We start from the raw sequence: 25,979 nt of genomic DNA, 5'->3' as shown, positions 1-25,979 counted from the left end.
TGCCGTGTTCTGGACGTTCCGTGTTTAATTGCCGGATAATTCTGACTTCGTGCAACAAATGTGATATTAATGGCTGTGGGTAGTTGGCTCGGCCACGCGTTACTTTCACTGGATTTGGCTCTTTATATCGTAACTTTATATCTGCAGATCTGTGTCTTTATATTATAACTTTATATCTGCAGATCTGTTTCTTTATATTATAACTTTGTATCTGCAGATCTGTATAATAACGCACCGATACTGGATGCAAGAAATCCACATTGGAATGTTGATAAATTTATTGAGTAATTGGAGGGAAAGGGACCGGGGAGGAAAAACTGGGAGCGTACAAGGGGTCCGTCTGCCCGCGTACCCGCTGCCATTGCGCGCCTGACTGCTGCCATTGCGCGCCTGCCCGCGTACCCGCTGCCATTGCGCGCCTGCCCGCGTACCCGCTGCCATTGCGCGCCTGCCCGCGTACCCGCTGCCATTGCGCGCCTGCCCGCGTACCCGCTGCCATTGCGCGCCTGCCCGCGTACCCGCTGCCATTGCGCCCCTGCCCGCGTACCCGCTGCCATTGCGCGCATGCCTGCCAACCCGCTGCCCCTGCGCGCCAACTCGCTGCCCCTGCGCGCCTACCCGCGGACCCGCTGCCCCTGCGCGCCTACCCGCGGACCCGCGGACCCGCTGCCCCTGCGCGCCTACCCGCGGACCCGCTGCCCCTGCGCGCCTACCCGCGGACCCGCTGCCCCTGCACCCCTGCGCGCCGACCCGCTGCCCCTGCGCGCCGACCCGCGGACCCGCTGCCCCTGCATGTCGGCCCGCTGTGATGGTTTACACAAACCAGACAACCCCTACAGCTGCTGCAGATCTTCTTTGGAAGCTAAGAGGTTGATGGCAGCAGTGGACTACAAGGTTGGGTTCTTAAGGGTTCCTATTGTTCCACCGCATACATGTTGGGTTCTAAAGCATTTATCCTGCTGGTTGTTGAGTTTGTAATGATGTACCAGACAAACCCTACAACTGCTGCAGATCTTCTTTGGAAGCTAAGAGGTTGATGGCAGCAGTGGGCTACAAGGTTGGGTTCTTAAGGGTTCCTATTGTTCCACCGCATACATGTTGGGTTCTAAAGCATTTATCCTGCTGGCTGTTGAGTTTGTAATGATGTACCAGACAAACCCTACAACTGCTGCAGATCTTCTTTGGAAGCTAAGATGTTGATGGCGGCAGTGGACTACAAGTCGGGTTTCTCAGGATCTGCAGCAGTTATGAGCTTTACAAAGAGGATGGTTGATGACGGACAGTTCTGCTTGAGTTTGCAAGAGCTCTGAGGTCTTTATGGATACCCCACGTTGACCTCGCCGAGTGGGATTGTAGATTTCATTGCCGTAGATATCATCGGATCTATTTGCACGCGGAGTAAAGATGAGGGTTATCTAAAGCCTGATTTGTGGTCTAAAAGCTGGCAGCCAATCTCAATGTGTAGCCCATTCGGAGAGGTAATAAACCGTAATGCCCCTCAATAAATAGTGCTTGAGAATAACTCCCCGGGTATCATACACCAAAGACTGCATCGTACAAATGGCATCGTAAGCGGCTTCCGGCTCTACGAGTCATTACGTTTGCCACACATTATTTAGCCGAACGCTCACAGATCTTGTTAAGCTCCTATAGAAGCAGATGGGCTATGTCACTCTTCCTCGGAATCTCTCACACTGACAGTTTTAAGAGCCGGCCTCCAGATCTTTCCTTTGATAATTTTAATGGAAAAAATGTTGTGTCCATTAGGTTTCTGCGTAGAAATATCTGCTAATGTTTCCAAAGGTTCCTATAATACATTGTAATACATTTCGGTTCATCAGGTCTCTCCCAACGAAGGCTCGAGAGTTTGTCCCAATCCATAAATGAAAGGCGACTGCATAGACTTCATTCTATAACTTCTTTGCCAGGGCCGGTGAGAAGACCAGTAGGTTTGGTGTTGGCCGAGCCTCGGGGTAGGAGGTAGCACTGAATGGGTCTCTTGGCAGCGTTTCTCTGTTTTCCAGATACAGAACGTTTGTATCGGAGGAAGCGGCTCCCAACACCCTGGTTGCCACCGTACATGCCTTTGATCCATATGGAGATCATGTGACTTACAACATTTCGGAAGGAAATAAAGAAGGGAGCTTTATTATTGATTCCGAGAAAGGTACGTAGAGCTATATTTTGTATACATCCATAACTACCTCCCCCAATGCCACCGATGCTTTTTACAGAGACCTGACGATTTCTCTCATATTCTGCTACATAAAGAAGAAAATTAGTCATCGAGATAAAATCGAGTTCCTCACCAGAATTCCGTCACAGTAACTATAACTTGAAGTTCCTAAATAGTTGAGTAGGGGGTATCGCTTACCCTGGGTTAAGGGTTTGTAACAATGGGACTGATTTATCCTCAAACCATTTAACAGGAATAATCCGTCTTGGTTCTAACCTGCTTCCAAAGCATCATGGAGCCGAGTATGTTCTGTATGTGACCGCCACAGATGACAATGCTTCGGGGGATCCTCACAGCCTCACCAGCACAACTACGGTCGCCGCGAGAGTCGATGACGTCAACCAGAACAAGCCCGTCTTCCATCAGGTACCTCGTACATTAACTCCAGAAAAACGCTTAGGAGAATAATCCCTTACTGAACGCCAATGAACTAAAGCCGTGTTAGAACTGTCCTTGGCTCCAAGATGTAGCCAGATCCTAAAAGAAATGTGTGGATTTAACGTTATTTCCAGTGTGCCCAGTACCGTCACCACGCCGTAGTCCTGGAGAACCAGCCCCCAGGAACGTTTGTGCTGCAGGTGGAGGCAAAAGACGCAGACGTTGGCGTCAACGGTCAAGTGAAGTACGGGATCGTTCATCGCGAGGGCTCTCTTCCTGCATTCAGCATCCATCCGGACACAGGTGCCACCGCCTCCTATACCTTAAAGCCCTTTAAACATTGTATGGAGAGATGGCCTGCGGCACGGTGACCGAGGACACACTTTCCTCCCGGTGTATTTGTGTTCTAGGTTTTTAATATGCTTTTTGCTGGATTGGTGTATACGCTTCTACCCTTCTACCCCAGGGTCAACAGAGGTGACATCTTGGAGCTTCATTTGATTCTGTTAAAACCAGTGGGTCAGATAGGCTCGGTGATGCAGGTTTTAACCATGGTTGTAGGTCATGTTAATCAGCCAAGCTTTTTTTCTCAAAAGCTTATGAGAAAATGTTCTTCATGTGTCATAGCAGGAATTGCCAGTCACATCGCCTCCGTGCTTTCTTTAACACGTTTCCCACGCAGGAGTCCTGACAACCCTTCAGAGCTTTGATCGGGAGAAGCAGAAAGAGTTCCCCGTCACCATCAAAGCCACAGACCAGGGGGCCGAGCCTCTCATAGGGCTGTGCCAGATCAACATACAGATCCAGGACCAAAATGACAACGACCCCAGCTTTGAGAACAACCACTACGAATGTAATTGAGCCTCCGTGGGTAGAGTATGAGATGTCTACAAGCACCAAGTCCCCATCATGTTCCTCTGTCCTCTTCTAATTATAGCTTTAAGTGGAATTCAGCGTTAAGAGTCTTCCTAGATCTGCTGGTCCACAAGAGCTTGGCCGGCTCGCCCATGGGGTATTTGGGACCCCAGTGGACAACATAGAATTCAAATGTTTTCATTCTTGTCCCAGATTTCCTGAGAGAAGATGCTGCCGTGGGAAGCAGCTTCCTCTGCGTTGCGGCCCGTGATGACGATTATGGCGTGAATGGAACGATCGCGTACTCTGTGTCTGGAGAGGAACCAGTGGCCTTCAGCATTAACACCTCCAAGGGGTGGCTTTATGTTCGCCAGCCAATATCTCGGGTAACGTAGCAAGCGTTTACATGCCGTGTTTAGAGAACCAACTTACATTTCAACAAGTGATAGTACTCTTAAATGAAAATATCGCGGGGTCACCTTCTGACCCCAGACCCCTTTATACAATATGACTTATAGTAGGATTGTAAGCCGCTATATATATAATGCAATAATAAGATTTGGCGCACTTGTATCTCTCTTTTATTCCTAATATTAAGTAACCGGTTTAATATACATATTGCAAAACTACAATGTATCTCTTATGACAGCGAGTAGCTTTGTGTTTGGATATTTCAACTTTCTACTTTGCAGACACAGCTGGTGGCTTTTTAAGCGGGGACGTGACGGGGCTTTTTGGATAGTTTTAAGGCTTTATCAAGCTGTCATGTTTGCTTTTTCTGAAATCAAAAGTCTCTACGGCCAGACGACGACATCTGGACACTGATTGGAAGGCCCCCGTGTGAGTCCCCGAGGTTACCGCTAAATGAGACTCTCCATTGCAGAATGCCAGCTGTTTGCTGGGAATCGTCCACTGCCTTTTTTTTTTTACGTGTCTCTGGTTAGCTCTGTAATTGGAAATTGGTTGGGCGATAGAATGAAAAACCCTCTAGGACAAGTACCATACAACTAATTAACACTTTGAGTACCAGAGTATGTGAGTGGTGCATGAAACTCTTCAACCATCTGTCACTCACAGCTTTTAAATCAATTGGGAGAGCATTTTTGGGTTTGTTTTTTTTGTCGGGGAGGTTGCTGAATGGAGAAGGATTAAGTTTTTTGTCTTAACCTTTTTTTCCCCATCAGAAATCATTAATAACTCTAGAGGTCACGGCCGCAGATGCAGGAAATAGAAGCACGCAGGTGGAAGTAGCCGTTCGAATCACAGATGCTCAGAATCAGCCTCCGGTCTGGGAAAAAGAAAGATATGACCTGGTGATTCCGGAAAATACCATGAGAGACACGCCTGTTGTGGTAAGACGTGACCTCTGACCTGGAAACCAGTGGAATTTTTCCACCCGTCGGTGGGAACTGTACAATGCTTCCAGCCATTGGTTGGGCAACTTACAATGCTTCCAGCCATTGGTAGGAGTCATAGAAAGATTCCGCCCATTGGTGTATGACAGTGATGGGCAACCTTTTTGGCGTGGTGTGTCAAAAATCGGCAAAAAATCGAGCATAACTCGCGTGGTGTGTCACTTCGACAAAAACACATAATTTTGCGCAATTTATGGTTTAAACTACAAAAATGTATAATTGCAATATATAATTGTATTTAATAAACCAAAAACAAATTATTTAACATACCTGCTTAGTAACTTCTTTGTTCATCAGTCGATTTCATATGTTGCCCTTGATATACCAATCCACACACATACACCAATCCACACACATACACCAATCCACACACATACACCAATCCACACACATGCACCAATCCACACACATACCAATCCACACACATACCAATCCACACACATACATACCAATCCACACACATACATACCAATCCACACACATACATACCAATCCACACACATACCAATCCACACACATACACCAATCCACACACATATACCAATCCACACACATATACCAATCCACACACATACCAATCCACACACATACACCAATCCACACACATATACCAATCCACACACATATACCAATCCACACACATACCAATCCACACACATACACCAATCCACACACATACACCAATCCACACACATACACCAATCCACACACATACACCAATCCACACACATACCAATCCACACACATACCAATCCACACACATACACCAATCCACACACATACACCAATCCACACACATACACCAATCCACACACATACATACCAATCCACACACATACACCAATCCACACACATACATACCAATCCACACACATACCAATCCACACACATACACCAATCCACACACATACATACCAATCCACACACATACCAATCCACACACATACCAATCCACACACATACCAATCCACACACACATACACCAATCCACACACACATACCAATCCACACACACATACCAATCCACACACACATACACCAATCCACACACACATACACCAATCCACACACACATACACCAATCCACACATATACCAATCCACACACATACCAATCCACACACATACACCAATCCACACACATACCAATCCCCACATATATACCAATCCCCACATATATACCAATCCACACACATACACCAATCCACACACATACACCAATCCACACACATACACCAATCCACACACATACACCAATCCACACACATACCAATCCCCACATATATACCAATCCACACACATACACCAATCCACACACATACACCAATCCACACACATACACCAATCCACTCTCACTGTATGCTTTCCTACCTTTCCTCTTTTCTTCTTTCAGCTTCTTTGCCTCCTCTTCTTCAGTTCTTCTGTCTTCTCTGTCTTCTTCTGGGTCAGAGGGCACGGACAGCGGTGGGCGCGGCTTCAGTGTTGTGCGCCGGGATCTGACAACAAACCCCGGCGCACAACAGCTGTTGCCGCGCGGATCACAAGGGAGCGATATCGGAGGTCTTTAACAGACCTCCGGCTCCCTTGAATGATTTTAAGCCGGGTTCAAGGGAGATCCTTGAACCGGCTTAAAATCACTCAAGGGAGCCGGTGGTCTGTTAAAGACCTCCGATACCGCTCCCTTGCGAGCCTGCTCCTCCAGCGGCGGACATTACTGTCTGTCTCTGGAGGGGTGCCGGGTGCCCCCCTGATGAGCGGCACCCGGTGCGGACCGCCCCCCCCGCTCGGTACGCTGCTGCACGTCCCGCGCCCCCCCCCGGTTCCTCCAGCACAGATTGTTTCATCCTCGGCGGCCGTGCAGGAGCCGAGGATGAAATCCTGCGCGTGTCACCCCAAATGGCTACGCGTGTCAGCACTGACACGCGTGTCATAGGTTCGCCATCACTGGTGTATGATCTCATTTGAATATGGATTTCTCCCTCATGCCTGGCTACCAGGGATCGTACCCATCTAGACATCTGCTTCCCGTTAGGCCTGATATGAAGCTAGTGAGAGGGAACGGGGTATGGAGACATCACCTCTAAGGAACCTTAATCACCCTTCTAATGTCTGTCATTTCCGAGTGGACTTTCTGCTGTTGAGGGCTTCTTTTTACTGTAATTTACTGTTAATTACACAATGTTCTGCCATTCCTACAGACCGTTAAAGTCCTCACTGCTGGGAGACCCTCGTGTGACGTACAATTTAGAGGAAGGATTGGTCCCAGAGACTAACATGCCCGTTCGTTTCTACCTGACGGTAAATCGAGAAGAAGGCTCTGCCTCCGTTCTTGTAGCTGAACCTTTAGATCATGAAACAACCAGGACTTTTATCCTGAGGATCCAAGCTCAGACCGTTGCTGCTGTGCCATTGGCTGCCTTCACATTAACATTACAGGTAGAATCTCCGGATATTCTGTGCCTGCGCTGCTAGAAGAGCAAATGTGAAGCCGGACTTGTTTATATTGCAGATGTGAATGACAATGTGCCCTTCTTTACGTCGTCCATATATGAGGCCACCGTTAAAGAAGGCCTTGAATTGGGAACATTTGTGCTCCGGGTGTCTGCATCTGACCAAGATCTCGGACTGAATGGAGAGGTGAGTTCATACGTGCACACTCTGACTCCTATAGCTCTGTGTTCCTGGGTATACTAAATGCGGTACCAATTTATAAAATCTGCACCCATTGACGCATGTTCTTCAGATATCCCTGGTCCTTCTAGCCATAGCATATATTCCTGTAATTTGCACATGTAAAACAATGTGCTTTATGGCCATACCAATCCGTGGGGCAGGGCCATACCAATCCGTAGGACAGGGCCATACCAATCTGTAGGACAGGGCCATACCAATCTGTAGGACAGGGCCATACCAATCCGTAGGACAGGGGCATATCAATCTGTAGGAGAGGGGCATACCAATCCGTAGGACAGGGGCATATCAATCTGTAAGACAGGGCCATACCAATCTGTAAAACAGGACCATACCAGTCTGTAAGACAGGGCCATACCAATCTGTAGGACAGGGGCATACCAAGCTGTAAGACAGGGCCATACCAATCAGCAGGACAGGGTCATACCAATCAGCAGGACAGGGCCATACCAATCAGCAGGTCAGGGCCATACCGATCCATGGGACAAGGCCATAACATTTCATAGCATAGTGCCATACCTATCAAGAGGACAGGGGTGCATACCAGTTTATAGCACAGGGCCATTACGATTCATGGGACAGGGCAATACTTATTCATAGGATGAGGCCATACTGGTTCAAAGGACAGGGGTGTATACCAATTCATAGCACAGGACCATACCGATCCATAGGAGAGGGGTGTATACCAGTTCATAGTACAGGGCCATACTGATCTGTGGGACACGGCCATACCAATATCTACACTAGATCAGGGGGTCAGCACGTTAATTAGAGTTACTGATGCCACATAGGGGGGTTTTCTCGCCTGATAACACTGTCTGGTATTAGGGCCAGATTGTTGATTGTCGAGGGGTCACGTGTCAGTTAAAGCCACAAATAAATAATAAAGAGAAATTAAATTGGTTTGCGGCAGAGCAGACAGACCTTCTGCTCATCGGATCGCAGCATTTCCTGCGCACCAGCATTACTGTTACGTTAATAATATATGTAGTCCTGGCAGAACATGTTCAGTAAAAGCTTCCAGGCCTTTGCAACAAAGAGCATTAGTGGTTTTCCATCAGTTCCACCTTATATCAGCAAAGTGTTTTCAGGCCAGCCTGCGCTAACTGTGGTCTGATTGTCTTGCTCCAGATCACCTATTCTATTTTAGAAGATCGCAGCGGAGACCATGCTCTGTTCCACATCGATCCCCAGACGGGAGTCATTTACACAGCTGCCGTGTTTGACCGGGAGACCAAGGCCTCGTATCTCCTAAAAGTTATGTTGTCAGATGGATCAGAGTCTGCTCGACCTGGAAAACATGGGCAACCCAATTCTGATGAGGATAATATGGGGTTTATTTTGGCACAGTGGCCTTACTGCGCAACCGAAATGCAACATACATCCCAAGATCTATTCCTAAATAGTTGCCCACAACCATCCCCACCCCAAGGTCCTGCCGAGATACCCATAGCCCTCCCTACCCCAAGGTCTGATCCTGCGAAGTTGCCCACAAACCACCCCAATGTATGTTCACAAAGCAGTGCCCATAGCCCATAGCCCATAAAACCTCAATGCCTCATCCTGCTGAGGTGCTCATAGCCCTTCATACCCCAACGTCTGATCCTGCTGAGATGCCCATAGCCCTTCATACCCCAACGTCTGATCCTGCTGATATGCCCATACCCCTCCATAGCCCAACGTCTGATCCTGCTGAGATGCCCATACCCCTCCATACCCCAAGGTCTGATCCTGCTGAGATATCCATGCCCCTCTTTTACCCCAACATCTGATCCTGCTGAGATACCCCAAAGTCTGATCCTGCTGCAGTGCCAGAGGGATGGTCAATTGTTACGTTGGTAACTCTCAGCCCTGTTACCTCCTCACCTTTTAAATATTTAGGGTTGGGCACACCTTTCAACATGTAAAGAAACCCCGGGATTAACTCATGCAGTTCTGTTCGTATAAAATGACTTTAAGCTGCCAGAAGCTCATGCAAATCATGTCACTTTTTGTGTATTTAAATTAAGTTATGCTCAAAAAATGAAATGTATTCTTTTATGCAATGCTAATGAAATTCACTAATATCATGAATTTATAATGGTGTTCAGAAGGATCTATGTCCTAACGCTCCTCTGAAGAGCAGCACGGTTTGCAAATGAGAACAAATTAACCCCAATAAAATGCGTTATTGGGGCGATTGGGCCAGAAATAATTATTTTTTTTAAATGAGCCATTGACATGGGGCATCAGTTATACTCGTGTTATCCATTGAAACAAATTCCCGTCCACATTCATCTCATCTTCAAGAGCTTTGGAATAACGCGGCTGTATAAGTTGTTTCCGAGCCGCAGGGTCTGTCCGCGGATTGTCTGCATGTTAGTTTATATTTAACGTGCGGGCGGACAGTTTAAGGAATTGCGGCTGACAGAAGTGCCTCTGTGAAGTATTTTAATCTCCTGCCTCTCGTCTCTGCAGACTCGGCGTACGTGCGCGTTTTCATCAGCGATGTTAATGATAACCAGCCGGCCTTCGCTCAGCGTGCTTACCACGTTAACGTGCAGGAAGACCAGGACGTGGGATCCATTGCTGCCCTTGTCAGTGCCACTGATCCAGACGAAGGTGAAATAAGTGTGACCGAGTTGTAAGAGAGTTACAGAGCTCTGCCCCCAAAGAGTTATAAATGTAGGAATGTGACCAAGGATAGTTCAGCTGGGTCTAGGAATGTGACCAAGGATAGTTCAACTGATACCCCTAGACCAGGGGTTTCCACCCCTAGTTCTCAAAAGAGTAAAGAATGGTAATAAACTGATTTTTTGTACCAAGAAGAAATTGCTAATCTACATAAAGTCCATGTTACGGAAGTTTGGTGAGCAAAGGAATTATCAGTAACTAGTAATATCTCATTCCTGTGCTTATCAGTAATGCGGATCATTCATTTGACTCGACATACAAGTCATTCCGTTTAAAGGGAAGCTGTTTGGTTTGGAAGAAGCTCTTGGAATGTTTGTTTATGTTACAGGGATGAATGCAAAGATCCGCTATCAGATCACAGCTGGGAATAACGGGGGAGCCCTGGATGTAGACCCAGAAACCGGCGCTGTCTTCATTTTCCAGCCACTGAATTACGAGGAGGTGCCGGTCTATGAACTCACTGCGCTGGCGTCGGACGGGAAGTGGGAAGATTATACCACGGTCATGATCAACGTGTTGAACAAAAATGATGAGGCTCCGGTTTTCTCGCAGAACGAGTACCAAGGTCACATAATGGAAGAACTGTCACACTTACCGGTTTTGGTACTGGTACTTTGAACATGTTTCCAGAATTTGTTTGACTTCATCTTCCTTATAACTCTCAGAACAAGGGGGTTAGGGGTATTCTTCAAATGTTCTTGGCCAATAATAACAATACTACTGTGTTTACTCTTTGACGTATGTCAAGGTTTCTGCTGTAGACCCAGATGACCGAGAACAAGGAACCATGAAGTATTCTCTGCATGGAAGCGGAGCAGGTAATGTTTTTACCATAAATGAAAGGACAGGAGGAATATTTGCCCAAAAGCCTCTGGATCGCGAGGAACACGCTCTCTGGAGGTTTGTGGTTCTTGCCACAGATGAAGAAGGAGATAGCCTCACAGGATTTGCCGATGTGATCATTTATGTAGATGATGTGAATGACCACGTACCGCATTTCATCTGCGAGAGAAACACCTGCAGTGGAGATGTGCTGGAAAACGCTCCTGTCAACGCGTCCGTCATGGAGATGAGTGCAGTTGAACCAAGGGTTCCAATGCTATTCTGACTTACTCCATCGTTAACAATCCCCTGGATTTGCTTAACCGAAGCATCTTCGGCATAGACTCCACCACCGGTGTTATTTTTACAGCCCTCGGGAACCTAGACCGTGAAGAGACAGATACTTACTTTCTTCTTACTGAAGTTGAAGATGGCGGAGGAATGAGTTCCACCGGTACGGCAACTATTCATGTTCTAGCTATAAACGATCACGCACCGGTGTTCACCCAGGATACGTGGCATGCTACCGTCTGGGAGACAAGTGAAATCAACTCTAACGTCCTTCAGGTGGTGGCAGTAGATGAAGATGACGGAGAAAACGCTTTATTGTCATTTAGCATCGTTGGAGGAGACCCAGGCCACGCATTCACTATTGAAAGCAACCAAAAGGAGAAACACGCGATAATTAAACTTAATAAGAAGCTGGATTATGAGATCCCTGAGGAACGGAGATTTAACCTTACCATCGAGGTCCGGGACTGTGATTTTTCTTCAGTTTCCCACTGCCTGATCCGAATTAAATGGACAGTTTGTTTATGGCATTCACGCGGAGTCTGATGTCTTCGGTCAGTTTTATGTTGACCAAAGTGGGGCTGTCAAAGTGGTGAAAGCCCTAGACCGGGAGGTGACTTCCCAATACCTCCTGGTCATTGTAGCTTCAGACCGGGGTATCCCAGTTCAAACAGGAAGCGCAACTGTCATTCTAGACCTTCTGGATGTTAACGACAACGGGCCAGCATTGGCTGCTCTGTACAAACCTATTGTTTGGGAAAAGATTGTAAGTGAGTAGCCTCAATAGTCTCTTCTCTGCTGTTGTGACCAGTATTGTAGCTATTAATTATATCTTTACGTTCTCTGTCCCAGATGCATTATTTTACATGTTTTGGCTCCAAGTCTTTAATAACCCTTCCTATCCCCCCCCCCGAACATCAGTTTGGTTATACATACGTTCTCTTGATAAAGAGGCAGGAATAATGTTTGTTTTTAAATTGATTATAGAGACCCACGGCGAATGGTGGCTGTAAGATAAAGGCCGTTCTAGACACGTCATTTTTTCCTAGAAGATTTATAAATATGAATTTTATATTTGTACATAAAATGAATGAATAATTTAAGCATACGAGAAATCGAAACAAAGGAAAAAATAATTAATCTCCTTGTCAAGGACAGACACGCAGGCCCACTCTTATTTTTTATTTTTTTTACATTTTTTAAGTAGGCTAATGACATGTAAAATATAAGAGTTGATATTTATTAGATCGCTTTAAATCTGCATAATGAGTTTACATCCAAAAATCCATCCTGGCAAACGCCGCCAAGTGAAAGTGAGCAGCAACAGTGAACGAATGATCTTTAGCCAACGTTAATGGCTGTCAGTTATTTTCATTCCGCGGTTAACTGAGCTAAACAGGAGGGACGTATTGGAAATTAGTCCTCGTTAATTCTCCGGCAGGGCATGCTGATCGTATATTGTACAGTTCCTGACAGCAGAATGTTGGACAAATGATTAAAAATACAGATGGGCGCTAATGCAGACATACTTATGAATGTCTTACCATTTTTTCTTGTTTAAAACAGCCGGGTGGTCATCAGCAGAGATTGCGAAGGTCGCTGTGCTGGATGAAGATGAATGGGATACAAAACACTATTCCGCCGTCTCTCAAATACCCAGGTGAGTTCCATTGCTCGAATAACACACACATTTCATGGTCATTAATGCACTTCACTATTGACACGCAATGGGTTATAGGTTGACCATGTCGGCCGGTGGCTGACCAGTTGCTTAAAGAGGTCTCAGAGAAGTTCACGGATATTTATTCATCAATCCAGAGGTAAATTGGAATACTCTATGTCATGACAAGCGTTTGAGATGTCAGACTTTGATCATTCAGGTGGATCACTGCTAAGGTAGGACGATCTTTAGTGGCGGTCTATAAGGTGTATGAAGGAACTGGATGACAAGTCTGGTGTATGAAGGATTGAGCAGATGTGTCTGGTGTATGAGGGAGATAGATGTGTCTGATAAATGACGGAGTGAGAGGACATGTTGTATAAGAGAGGAAGTAGACATGTCTGGTGTATAAGAGAGGGAGAAGACGTGTCTGGTGTATGAGGGATAGAAAAGATGTGTTTGGTGTATGAGGGAGAGAGAAGACGTGTCTGGTGTATGACGGAGCAAGAAGACGTGTCTGCTGTATGAGGGAGAGAGATGATGTGTCTGGTGTATGAGGAAGCGAGAAGACATCTCTGGTGTATGAGGGAATGGGATGACATGTCTGGTGTATGACGAAGCAAGAAGACATGTCTAGTGTATGAGGGAGAGAGAAGACACGTCTGGTGTATGAGGGAGTGGGATGACGTGTTGTATGAGAGAGGGAAAAGGGATGTCTGGTGTATGAGGGAACGAGATTACGTGACTGATGTATGAGGGTGCGAGATTACGAGTCTATTGTATAAGGGAGGGAGAAGACATGTCTGCTGTATGAGGGGGAGAGAAGACGTGTCTGGTGTATGAGGGGGACAGGAGACGTGTCTGGTGTATGAAGGACTGAGAAGCCGTGTCTGGTGTACGAGGCAGAGGGAAGACGTGTCTGGTGTATGAGGGAGAGGGAAGACGTGTCTGGTGTATAAGGGAGAGGGAAGATGTGTCTGGTGTATGAGGGACCGAGAAGACATGTCTGGTGTATGAGGAAGCAAGAAGAAGTGTGTCTGGTGTATCAGGCAGAGAGAAGACATGTCTGGTGTATGAGGGAGAGAGAAGATGTGTATGAGGGAGAGAGAAGACGTGTCTGGTGTATGAGGGAGAGAGAAGACGTGTCTGGTGTATGAGGGAGAGAGAAGACGTGTCTGATGTATGAGGGTATGAGAAGACATGTCTGATGTATGAGGGAGCAAGATAAAGTCTTTGGTGTACGAGGGAGCGAAAAGACATGTCTGATGTATGATGGAGCAAGAATACATGTCTGATGTATGAGGGAGTGAGCTGAAGTATCTGGTGTATGAGCGAAAGAGAAGACTTGTCTGGTTTATGAGGGAGCGAGAAGACGTGTCTGGTTTATGAGGGAGCGAAAAGACATGTCTGTTATATGAGGGAGCAAGATGACATGTCTGTTGTATAAGAAAGGGAGAAGACATAGATGACGTATGAGGTAGCAAGCAGATGTGTCTGGTGGATGAGGGAGAGAGAAGACACATCTGGTGTGTGAGGGTGCGACATTATGTGTCTGCTGTATGAGGTAGAGAAAAGACGTGTCTGGTGTATGAGGGTGAGAGAAGACGTGTATGAGGGGGAGAGAATATGTGTCTGCTGTATGAGGGAGAGGGAAGACGTGTCTCGTGTATGAGGGAGAGAGAAGACGTGTCTCGTGTATGAGGGAGGGGGAAGACGTGTCTCGTGTATGAGGGAGAGAGAAGACGTGTCTCATGTATGAGGGAGAGAGAAGACGTGTCTGGTGTATGTGGGAGCGAGATGAGGTGTCTGGTGTATGAGGGTCAGAGAAGACATGTCTGGTGTATGAGGGAGTGAGAAGACGAGTCTGGTGTATGAGGGAGAGAGAAGACATGTCTGGTGGATGAGGGAGAGAAGAGGACGTAACTGGTGTATGAGGGAGAGACAAAATGTGTCTGGTGTAAGAGGGAGAGAAAATAAGTGACTGGTGTATGAGGGAGAGAAAAGACGTGTCTGGTGTAAGAGGGAGAGAGAAGACATGTCTGGTGAATGAGGGAGAAAGAAGACGTGTCTGGTATATGAGGGAGAGAGAAGACGTGTCTGGTATATGAGGGAGAGAGAAGACGTGTCTGGTGTATGAGGGAGAGAGAAGACGTGTCTGGTGTATGAGAGAGGGAGAATTCATGTTTCGTATATGAGGGAGAGAGCAGACGTGTCTGTTGTATGAGGGAGCGAGAAGACGTGTCTGGTTTATGAGGGAGCAAGAAGACATGTCTGGTGTATGAGGGAGCAAGATGACATGTCTGTTGTATATGAAAGGGAGAAGACATATCTGGCGTATGAGATAGCAAGAAGATGTGTCTGGTGTATGAGGGAGGGAGAAGACATGTCTGGTGTATGAGGGAGGGAGAAGACATGTCTGCTGTATGAGGGAGAGAGAAGACATGTCTGGTGTATAAGGGAGAGAGAAGACGTGACTGGTGTATGAGGGAGCAAGGAGACACGTCTGGTATATGAGGGAGCAAGGAGAAATGTCTGGTATATGAGGGAGCAAGGAGACATGTCTGGTATATGAGGGAACCGGATGACGTGTTTGTTGTAAAGGGGGGGTGAAGAGATGCCTGGTGTATGGGGGAAGCAAGAAGATGTACCTGGTGCATGAGGAAGCGGGATGGTGTGTCTGTTGTATTAGAGAGGAAGAAGTCCTCTGGTGTATGTACATGTCTGGTGTATGAGGGTGCGAGATTACGTACCTGGTGTATGAGGGTGCGAGATTACGTGCCTATTATATAAGAGAGGGAGAAGGCATGTCTGCTGTATGAGGGAGAGAGAAGACATGTCTGGTGTATTAGGGGGAGAGAAGACATGTCTGGTGTATGAGGGTGCGAGATTACGTGCCTATTGTATAAGAGAGGGAGAAGACATGTCTGCTGTATGAGGGAGAGAGTTGAAGTGTCTGGTGTATGAGGGAGAGAGAAGACGTATCTGGTGTATGAGGATGAGAACAGATGTGTCTGGTATATGAGGGAGAGAGAAGACGTGTCTGGTGTATCAGGGAGCGAGGAAACGTGTCTGGTATATGAGGGAGCAAGGAGACGTGTCTGGTATATGAGGGAGCGAGGAGACATGTCTGGTATATGAGGGAGCAATCAGACGTGAATGAGGGAACGAGATGACGTGTTTGTTGTATAAAAGAGGGTGAAAAGATGACTGGTGTATGAGGGAAACGAGAAGATGTATCCGGTGTATGATGGAACGGGATGGCGTGTCTGTTGTATTAGAGAGGAAGAAGACATGTCTGGTGTATGAGGGAGTGAGAAGACACATATGGTGTATGAGGGTGCGAGATTACGTGCCTTTTGTATAGGAGAGGGAGAAAGCATGTCTGCTGTATGAGGTAGAGAGAAGACGTGTCTGGTGTATGAGGGAGAGAGAAGACATGTCTGGTGGATGAGGGAGTGAGAAGAAGTTTCTGGTGTATGAGGGAGAGAAGAGGACGTAACTGGTGTATGAGGGAGAGAGAAGACATGTCTGGTGTATGAGGGAGTGATCTGAAGTGTCTGGTGTATAAAGGAGAGAGATGCCTGGTGTATGAGAGAGGGAGAATTCATGTTTGGTATATGAGGGAGAGAGCAGACGTGTCTGTTGTATGAGGGAGAGAGAAGACGTGTCTGGTGTATGAGGGGTGAGAGAAGACGTGTCTGGTGTTTGATGAGGAGAGAAGACGTGTCTGGTGTATTAGGGAGCGAGATGACGTGTCTGGTGTATGAGGGTGAGAGAAGACGTGTCTAGTGTATGAGGGTGAGAGAAGACGTGTCTGGTGTATGAGGGATCAAGGTGACATGTCTGTTGTATAAGAGAGGGAGTAGATATGTTTAGTGTATTAGGTAGTGAGAAGACATGTCTGGTGTATGAGGGAGAGAGAAGAAATGTCTGGTGTATGAGGGAGAGTGAAGACGTGACTGATATATGAGGGAGAGAGAAGACGTGACTGATATATGAGGGAGAGAGAAGACGTGACTGGTGTATGAGGGAGAGAGAAGACGTGTTTGGTGTAGGAGGGAGCGGGATCATATGTCTGTATTATAAGAGAAGGAGAAGACATGTCTGGTTAACAAGGAGAGAGAAGATGTGTCTGGTGTATGAGTGAGCCAGCAGACTTGTCTCGTTTGTAATGGAGAGAGAAGACGTGGCTGGTTAATGAGGGAGACAGAAGACGTCTGGTGTATGAGGGACTGAGAAGCCGTGTCTGGTTTATGATGGAGAGAGAAGAAGTGTCTGGTGTATGAGGGAGCGAGCAGAAGTGTCTGGTGTATGAGGGAGAGAGAAGACATGTCTGGTGTATGAGGGAGCAGGATGATATGTCTGTATTATAAGAGAAGGAGAAGACATGTCTGGTTAATGAAGGAGAGAGATGATGTTTCCGGTTAATGAGGGAGAGAGAAGACGTGTCTGGTGCATGAGTGAGCAAGCAGACGTGTCTCGTTTGTAATGGAGAGAGAAGACGTGTCTGGTTATTGAGGGAGAGAGATGATGTGTCTGGTTAATGAGGGAGATGGAAGATGTGTCTGGTTAATGAGAGAGATGGAAGACATGGCTGGTTAATGAGGGAGACAGAAGATGTGTCTGGTGTATGAGGAACTGATAAGCCGTGTATGAGAGAGAGAGAGAAGACTTGCCTGTTGTATAAGGGGGGGAGAAAATGTGTCTGGTGTTTGAGGGGGAGAGAAGACGTGACAGGTGTATGAGGGAGAGAGAAGACGTGTATGATTGAGTGATCTGAAGTGTCTGGTGTATAAAGGAGAGAGAAGACATGTCTGGTGTATGAGAGAGGGAGAATACATGTCAGGTGTATGAGGGAGAGGACAGATGTGTCTGGTGTATGAGGGAGAGAGAAGACGTGTATGAGGGAGCAGGATGACGTGCCTATTGTATAAGAGAGGGAGAACACATGTCTGCTGTATGAGGGAGAGAGTTGAAGTGTCTGGTGTATAAGGGAGAGAGAAGACATGCCTGATGTATGAGAGAGAAAAGATTTGTCTGGTGTATGAGGCAGTGAGAAGACATGTCTGGAGTAAGAGGGAGCGGGATGACGTATTTGTTGCATAAGAGAGGGAGAAGACATGTCTGGTGGATGAGGGAGAGAGAAGACATGTCTGGTTTATGAGGGAGCGGGATGACATGTCTGGTATCTGAGGGAGAGCTGATGTGTCTGTTGTATGAGGGATTGAGAAGACGTGTCTAGTGTATGAGGGAGATAGATGTGTCTGATGTATGACGGAGTGACGAGACATGTCTGTTGTATAAGGGAGAGAGAAGATGTGTCTGGTGTATGAAGGAGAGAGAAGACATGTCTGGTGTATGAAGGAGAGAGAAGACATGTCTGGTGTATGAGTGAGCGAGCAGACTTGTCTGGTGTATGAGGGAGAGAGAAGATGTGTCTGGTGTATGAGGGATTGAGGTGACGTGTCTGGTGTACGAGGGAGTGAGGAGACATGTCTGGTATATGAGGTACCAAGAATACATGTCTGATGTATTAAGGAGAGAGCTGAAGTGTCTGGTGTACGAGGGAGCAAGAAGACATGTCTGGGGTATGAGGAAGCGGGATGACATGTCTGGTATCTGAGGGAGAGCTGATGTGTCTGGTGTATAAAGGAGAGAGAAGACATATCTGGTGTATGAGGGAGAGAGAAGACGTGTGTGGTGTATGAGGGAGATAGGTGTGTTTGGTTATGAGGGAGATAGGTGTGTTTGTTGTATAAGAAAGGGAGAAGGCATGTCTGATGTATAAGAATGAGAAGAAATGTCTGGTGTAATGACGGAGCCAGCTGACGTGTCTCGTGTACGAGGAAGATAACTGAAGTGTCTGTTCTATTAAGGAGAGAGACACCAGACACGTCTTCTCTCCCCCTCATACACAGACACGTCTGGTGTATGAGGGAGCAAGAAGGCATGTGTGATGTATGAGGGGAGCGATCTGAAGGATCTGGTGTATAAAGCAGAGAGAAGACATGAGTGGTCTGTGAGGGATTGAGCAGACGTTTCTGGTGTATGAGGGAGATAGATGTGTCTGATGTATGACGGAGTGAGAAGACGTGTCTGTTGTATAAGAGAGGGAGGAGACGTGTCTGGTGTATGAGGGAGAGAAAAGACTTGTCTGGTGTATAAGTTAGAGAACTCACATGTCTGGTGTATAAAAGAACGAGAATACTTGTCTGGTGTATGAGGGAGAGAGTTGGAGTGTCTGGTTTATAAAAAAGATAGAAGACAAGCCTGATGTATGAGAAAGAAGTAAGATTTGTCTGGTTATTGAGGCAGTGAGAAGACATGTCTGGAGTAAGAGTGAGCGGGATGATGTATTTGTTGCATAAGAGAGGGAGAAGACATGTCTGGTGGATGAGGGAGTGAGAAGACATGTCTGGTGTATGAGGGAGCTAGAAGATGTGTGTGGGGTATGAGGGAGCGGGATGGCGTGTCTGTTGTGTTAAAGAGGAAGAAGACGTGTCTCATGCATGAGGGAGAGGGAAGAAGTGTCTCGTGTATGAGGGAGAGGGAAGACATGTCTCATGTATGAGGGAGAGAGAAGACACGTCTAATGTATGAGGCAGAGAGAAGACGTGTATGAGGGAGCGAGATGACGTGTCTGTTGTATTAGAGTGGAAGAAGACATGTCTGGTGTATGAGGGAGCAAGATGACGTGTCTGGTGGATGAGGGAGTGAGAAGACATGTCTGGTGTATAAGAGAGCAAGAAGATGTGTCTGGTGTAAGAGGGAGCGAAAAGACATGTCTGTTGTATAAGGGAGAGAGAAGATGTGTCTGGTGTATGAAGGAGAGAGAAGACGTGTCTGGTGTATGACGGAGATAAAAGATGTGTCTGGTGTCTGAGGGAGCGAGATGACATGTCAGTTGTACAAGAAAGGGAAAAGACATGTCTGGTGGATGAGGGAGTGAGAAGACATGTCTGGTGTATAAGAGAGCAAGAAGATGTGTCTGGTGTAAGAGGGAGCGAAAAGACATGTCTGTTGTATGAGAGAGGGAGAAGACATGTCTGGTGGATGAGGGAGTGAGAAGACATGTCTGGTGTATAAGAGAGCAAGAAGATGTGTCTGGTGTAAGAGGGAGCGAAAAGACATGTCTGTTGTATAAGGGAGAGAGAAGATGTGTCTGGTGTATGAAGGAGAGAGAAGACGTGTCTGGTGTATGACGGAGATAAAAGATGTGTCTGGTGTCTGAGGGAGCGAGATGACATGTCTGTTGTACAAGAAAGGGAAAAGACATATCTGGTGTATGAGGTAGCGAGCAGATGTGTCTGGGACTGAGGGACTGAGAAGCCGTGTCTGGTGTATGAGGGAGTGATCAGAAGTGTCTGGTTAATGAAGAAGAGAGAAGACGTGTCTGGTTAATGAGGGAGATGGAAGACATGGCTGGTTAATGAGGGAGACAGAAGACGTGTCTGGTGTATGAGGAACTGAGAAGCTTTGTCTGGTGGATGAGGGAGCGAGAAGACAAGAATGATGTATGAGGGAGCAAGAAGATATGTCTGATGTATGAGGGAGCTGGCTGAAGTGTTTGATGTATGAGGGAGCAAGCTGAAGTGTCTGGTATATGAGGGAGCAAGATGACATGTCTGTATGAGTGAGTGAGGAGACATGTCTGGATTATGAGGGAATGAGAAGACATGTCTGGTGTATGAGGGAGTGAGAAGACATCTCTGGTGTATGAGGGAGAGAGATGATGTGTCTGGTGTATGAGGGAGTGAGAAGACATGTCTGGTTCATTAGGGAGGAAGACAACATCTCTGGTGTGTGAGGGAGTAAGAAGACATGTCTGATATATGAGGGAGAAACACAACGTCTCTGGTGTATGTGGGAGCGAGACAACGTGTCTGGTGTATGAGGGAGCAAGATGACATGTCTGTATGAGTGAGTGAGGAGACATGTCTGGATTATGAGGGAATGAGAAGACATGTCTGGTGTATGAGGGAGTGAGAAGACATCTCTGGTGTATGAGGGAGAGAGATGATGTGTCTGGTGTATGAGGGAGTGAGAAGACGTGTCTGGTTCATTAGGGAGGAAGACAACATCTCTGGTGTGTGAGGGAGTAAGAAGACATGTCTGATATATGAGGGAGAAACACAACGTCTCTGGTGTATGTGGGAGCGAGACAACGTGTCTGGTGTATGAGGAAGTTAGAAGATGTGTCTGCTGAAGGAGGAAGGTAGAAGACACGTCTGGTGTATGAGTGAAGGAGAAGACGTGTCTGGTGTATGAGGAAGAGAGAAGATGTGTCTGGTGTATGAGGGAGTGAGGAGATGTGTCTGGTGTATGAGGGAGTGAGGAGATGTGTCTGGTGTATGCGAGAGAGAGAGAGACGACGTGTCTGGTGTATGAGGGAGTGAGGAGATGTGTCTGGTGTATGAGGGAGTGAGGAGATGTGTCTGGTGTATGCGAGAGGGAGAATACATGTCAGGTGTATGAGGGAGTGAGAAGACGTGTCTGTTGTATAAGAGAGGGCGAATACATGTCTGATATATGAGGGAGCAAGAAGACGTCTGGTGTATGTTGGAGCTTGATGACTTGTCTGTTATGTACGTGAACAACCGTATGTGTCAGGTGTATGAGGGAGCAAGAAGACGTGTCTGGTGTATGAGGGAGTGATGAGATGTGTGGTGTATGAGGGAACGAGAAGAGATGTCTGATGTATGAGGAAGAGAGAAGATGTGTCTTGTGTATGAGGGAGCAAGAAGACATGTCTGGTGTATGAGGGAGCGAGATGACGTGTCTTGTGGATGAGGGAGAGAGAAGACGTGTATGAGTGAGTGAGGAGACATGTCTGGGTTAAGAGGGAGTGAGAAGACATGTCTGATTTATGAGTGAGGAAGACAACGTCTCTGGTATATGAGGGAGTGATGAGATGTGTGGTGTATGAGGGAGCGAGATGAGATGTCTGGTGTATGAGGGAGAGAGAAGACGTGTCTGGTGTATGAGGGAGTGATGAGATGTGTGGTGTATGAGGGAGAGAGAAGACGTGTCTGGTGTATGAGGGAGAGAGAAGACGTGTCTGGTGTATGAGGGAGAGAGAAGACGTGTCTGGTGTATGTGGGAGTTAGAAGGCATGTCTGAGGAAGATAACATTGCATTGACAGTTTGTGTTCTGTAGGTATTTTTGGTTGAACCAAAACAACAGGACAATCCTAATGACCGAGAGACCTCCGCAGGGAACGTACAACCTCAATATTACGGTTTCTGACGGTGTGTGGCCAGATACCTTCTCTACTATCAAAATTTATGTACAAGAGATTGGAAGTGACGCCTTCCGCAGCTCGGTGTCTCTGAGACTCACAAGTAAGTAATAAGTGGTGCGGAGGGGTCTCAGGTAGATTCTTGTAGGACTCCGCTGGGACATTTGATGGGAAGACTGCCTGGTTTGACCATCATAGAGTTTGCACTAGATAAAGAAGTGATGTACAGGTCACCACAGCTACATATATATGTAACCATTTCCCTGGACTCCTGTACATTGTACCATAAAGACATTAAAATGATGTAGTATCCCTGCATAGGGATAGAAGGAAATGGTGGGACAGGAACGCTCTTGGCATTAAGTGACCCCTGTCCTACTCAGTGCGTAACCCCAATTCCCTTCCCCGCTCCTATCTGGGTAAATACGTTACTATCTCTGCTTCTCAGTCATAACTTTTTAACCCGCATTTTAGGCATTACAGCAGAGGAATTCATAGAGAAGGATGAGTTTGGAGTCAGCAGACGTGACCAGCTCCAGGCCGTCCTGGCAGACATGGCAGCTGCCCATCCCAGCCATATCCACATCTTCAGTGTGGTGAACGCAGAGGATAACGCGACCGACGTGACATTTTCAGCATGCGGAGCTGCCTCCTGCCACAAACCCGAGATCTTACGGAGCTTATTGACAGCCCAGAGAGAGGAGGTATGGACAGAGTGTTTATGGCGTTACTACTGAGTAAGAATAACGTCGGCTGTCTCTTAAAATTAATATTACAAAACGCAGAATATTTATCAGTCTCGTGATATCTATATGTATCCTGTTTGTCTTTCAGAGTTTTGTGGAAATAATTCTCTTGATTTTGAATCTCTGAGGGTACAGCTGGGGGTTTATTACTTTATAACAAAAGTAAAGATCTAAGAGAGGTGCGCTTTAATCATCTTTATCTGCATTTGTTGTGGGAGGGAGCTGGTCCTGCGGTGCCTAATGGCAACAGAACTGTGATGGGGTCTAGATAAGTTTTTGGTGCCGTTTTAACTGAGTTTTTTTGTATTCTTCTCAATGACAGATCCGATCAGTGCTGAAGGAAAGGAATTTCCAAGTATCCATTGATTTCTGTTCACGGATGGGCTGTTTGCAGGATGGCGGGTGCACAATCCATAGCGTAGTCAGCAGATCCCCGCCTCTCGTGGACGGAGGTAGCCCATCTATAGTTTCAATTCCCCAAGTCAGAAACGTGTCCTGTAGATGTCCGGTACAGAAACAATTTTACCAGAACTGTTATTCTCTGCCCCAAAACCCTTGCACGTCGACTCTCACCGGTTCCAGGTAGGCAGATTCTCTGGACCATGTTCCTGTGTGACTTATCCCTTACATCACCAACTTCAGACAGTCTACCTCTGAAACTAAAATATTTCCATTTGTCTTTCTAGGTGCCACTGTTTGACTTCGTTCCTTGGGCCACGCTGCCAGCAGACTCAGAACATTTCAAGGTAACGGCTATGCATGGATTCGTCCTATTGGCCGCTGCTCGGGCAGCTATCACTGGAGTTTGTAAGCGACAGCACAGATGGTTTATGACACAGCGGAGCGTCAAGAGACAGTAAGAACTTCATTGCAATTGGTGAGTATCAGGAAAGGACGTAGCGAGGAGGAGCAGCATCAACTTCAGAGTAGAGGCAGCGCACACTTTCTCCCTTGTGTTATTAAATAGTTATTATATACCCCTGTTACATCTTCCCTTTAAAGAAGCTCAAAAGGTATGTTTCTTTCTGTGCTTTAATTGATTCAAACTGAGAAGATAGAGAACTAAACCACTTTTATTTAATGTCTACACAGTACAATACAGAGAGTCAAATCCCAAATACAATGCAAAGAGTAACAAGTAAATCACAAATCATAAGTAATAGACTAACAAGTCAGGGTAACAAGTACAGTGCAATAAGTTACAAATCACAAAGCAAAGAATGACAAATGCAGTACAATGAGATACAAGTCAATGCAAAGAATCAGATATAGTGCACTGAGATACAAATCACAATGCAAAGAATCACAAGAACAGTGCAATGAGTTACAAATTACAAGGCATAGAGTTACAAATACAGTTAAGTCATGAGTAACACGAAGTGAAAGCAATAGTAAGTCTACATTGACCATCACAGTTGAATTACATTCTTACAGTCTGCTCCATGTCCAGCTGCACTGCTGTTAATGTGGTTTTGTTTCCATTCCCAAAGATTACGAGGGGCCAGCTCCTTTTCATCTTCAGACAAGACCTGACCACGCTGAGGCTTGGCTTTCCAGAGAATGTGAACATTACAGATGGAGAACAACATCAGATAGACCTGCACATAAAAGATAAAGTTAGTTAATTAACACATCGTGAGCCAGACATGTAATTAATGCAGCCACAGGAAAGCTTAAATATTCTCCTTTACTCACAGAAGTAGAATGAAGACAAATCTTTATGAGCAGACACAGAGCTGCATTATACTCAACTAACTGACCCTCAGCCAACTCTACATGGAACATATAACCAAGACAATTCACACCAAATACACAACGATTCAAGTCGCACGCAGTCAAATTTACTTAAGGAAAATGTCAACGTCGGGCAGTCAGAGAAGATGAAATACTGACTTCATTTACTCCGGTGCAGGGAGTCAGCCTGACTCTGGATCGCTGCCACACAGCTTTGATAAATGAGACAGAGGGGATCGAAGGAAAGCTACTTACAGAGGATCGAACAAGTTGTGAAGTCCACGGAGTCATCATGCAGGACAGAAGGTATGGCGCACACAGACGGCTTGGGCTGGAGATCAGGGCTGACTTTACTGCAGTCACAGAGGATAAACCGGGATTAATGCCTAGCGGCTGCTCTACTGGGTTGGCAATCTGCGTGGATGAAGAGAAAGGAAGTGTTTAAGAGCCATGACAATTTTTATGCATGTTTAATATTATCTGCAATAGTAAAGCCCCACACCACGTGTTACTGTGACCCGTGTCTGATATGCATGCCATTCTCTGCAGGTTTTGGGAGTCAGATACCGTTCTGCAGCTCGGAGGCGTTAAGCAGTCATCTACTCGTTCCCACAATCTCCTTCCACACAAACCCTTTAAAGGCTGTCTCCGCAATGTCGTTCTTAATAAGCAGGTAATGACTTTCTATCACGCAGAGTATCGCTTACCTCTTACCGCAGACGGTTGCTCTGTAGTGGACGTGGGAGCTGTGGATGCATCCGGTAAATCAGCTTCGGTACTTTGGGGGTCTCTGAGCAGAGGGACGCGGTATGACCAGGTGGGTTAGCAGGATAGTCCCAGCTGGTATCACGTAGGACAGAGGTTGGTAATGATTCCTATAAGACACAAATTAGAATGTTCTTTGATTAGCAACGAGTATTACCAATATTCAGCAACATACAACTCGCAGATATGCAGCCGGACTGCACGAGGAGCCGGGTCAATAGACATTCTAAGGGTAACAAAGAACACAACCAGTAGCGGGGTCCGGATCAAAGCTTTCCGCTGAGTTATCTGAGCTACTTTGTGATGACCTGCTAATAATTTTCTTTATCGGTGGGTGTTTCCTTTAACACAGGTGTATGATTTAGCAGCCCCGCTGGAGGCCATTAATAGCTCCCCAGGCTGTGCGAGGAAGGGTACAGCTTGCTCATCACCCACACCCTGCGACTCTGCTTGCGTCAGTGACCTCCAGCTGTGA

The 25,979-nt window shown here is 46.5% G+C and overlaps 1 pseudogene; it reads left to right on the top strand.

Annotated features, from left to right (window-relative positions):
* Positions 1 to 792: 792 nt before the first annotated feature.
* On the top strand, positions 793 to 25,979 carry LOC149299073 (neural-cadherin-like; annotated as a pseudogene).

Source organism: Sceloporus occidentalis, unplaced genomic scaffold (assembly GCF_023333645.1).
Source record: "Sceloporus occidentalis isolate IW3139 unplaced genomic scaffold, rSceOcc1.0.p SCAF_29, whole genome shotgun sequence".
Taxonomy (NCBI): domain Eukaryota; kingdom Metazoa; phylum Chordata; class Lepidosauria; order Squamata; family Phrynosomatidae; genus Sceloporus; species Sceloporus occidentalis.
The sequence above is the reverse complement of the archived record's forward strand: the minus strand, read 5'-3'. Positions and strand labels throughout refer to the sequence as shown.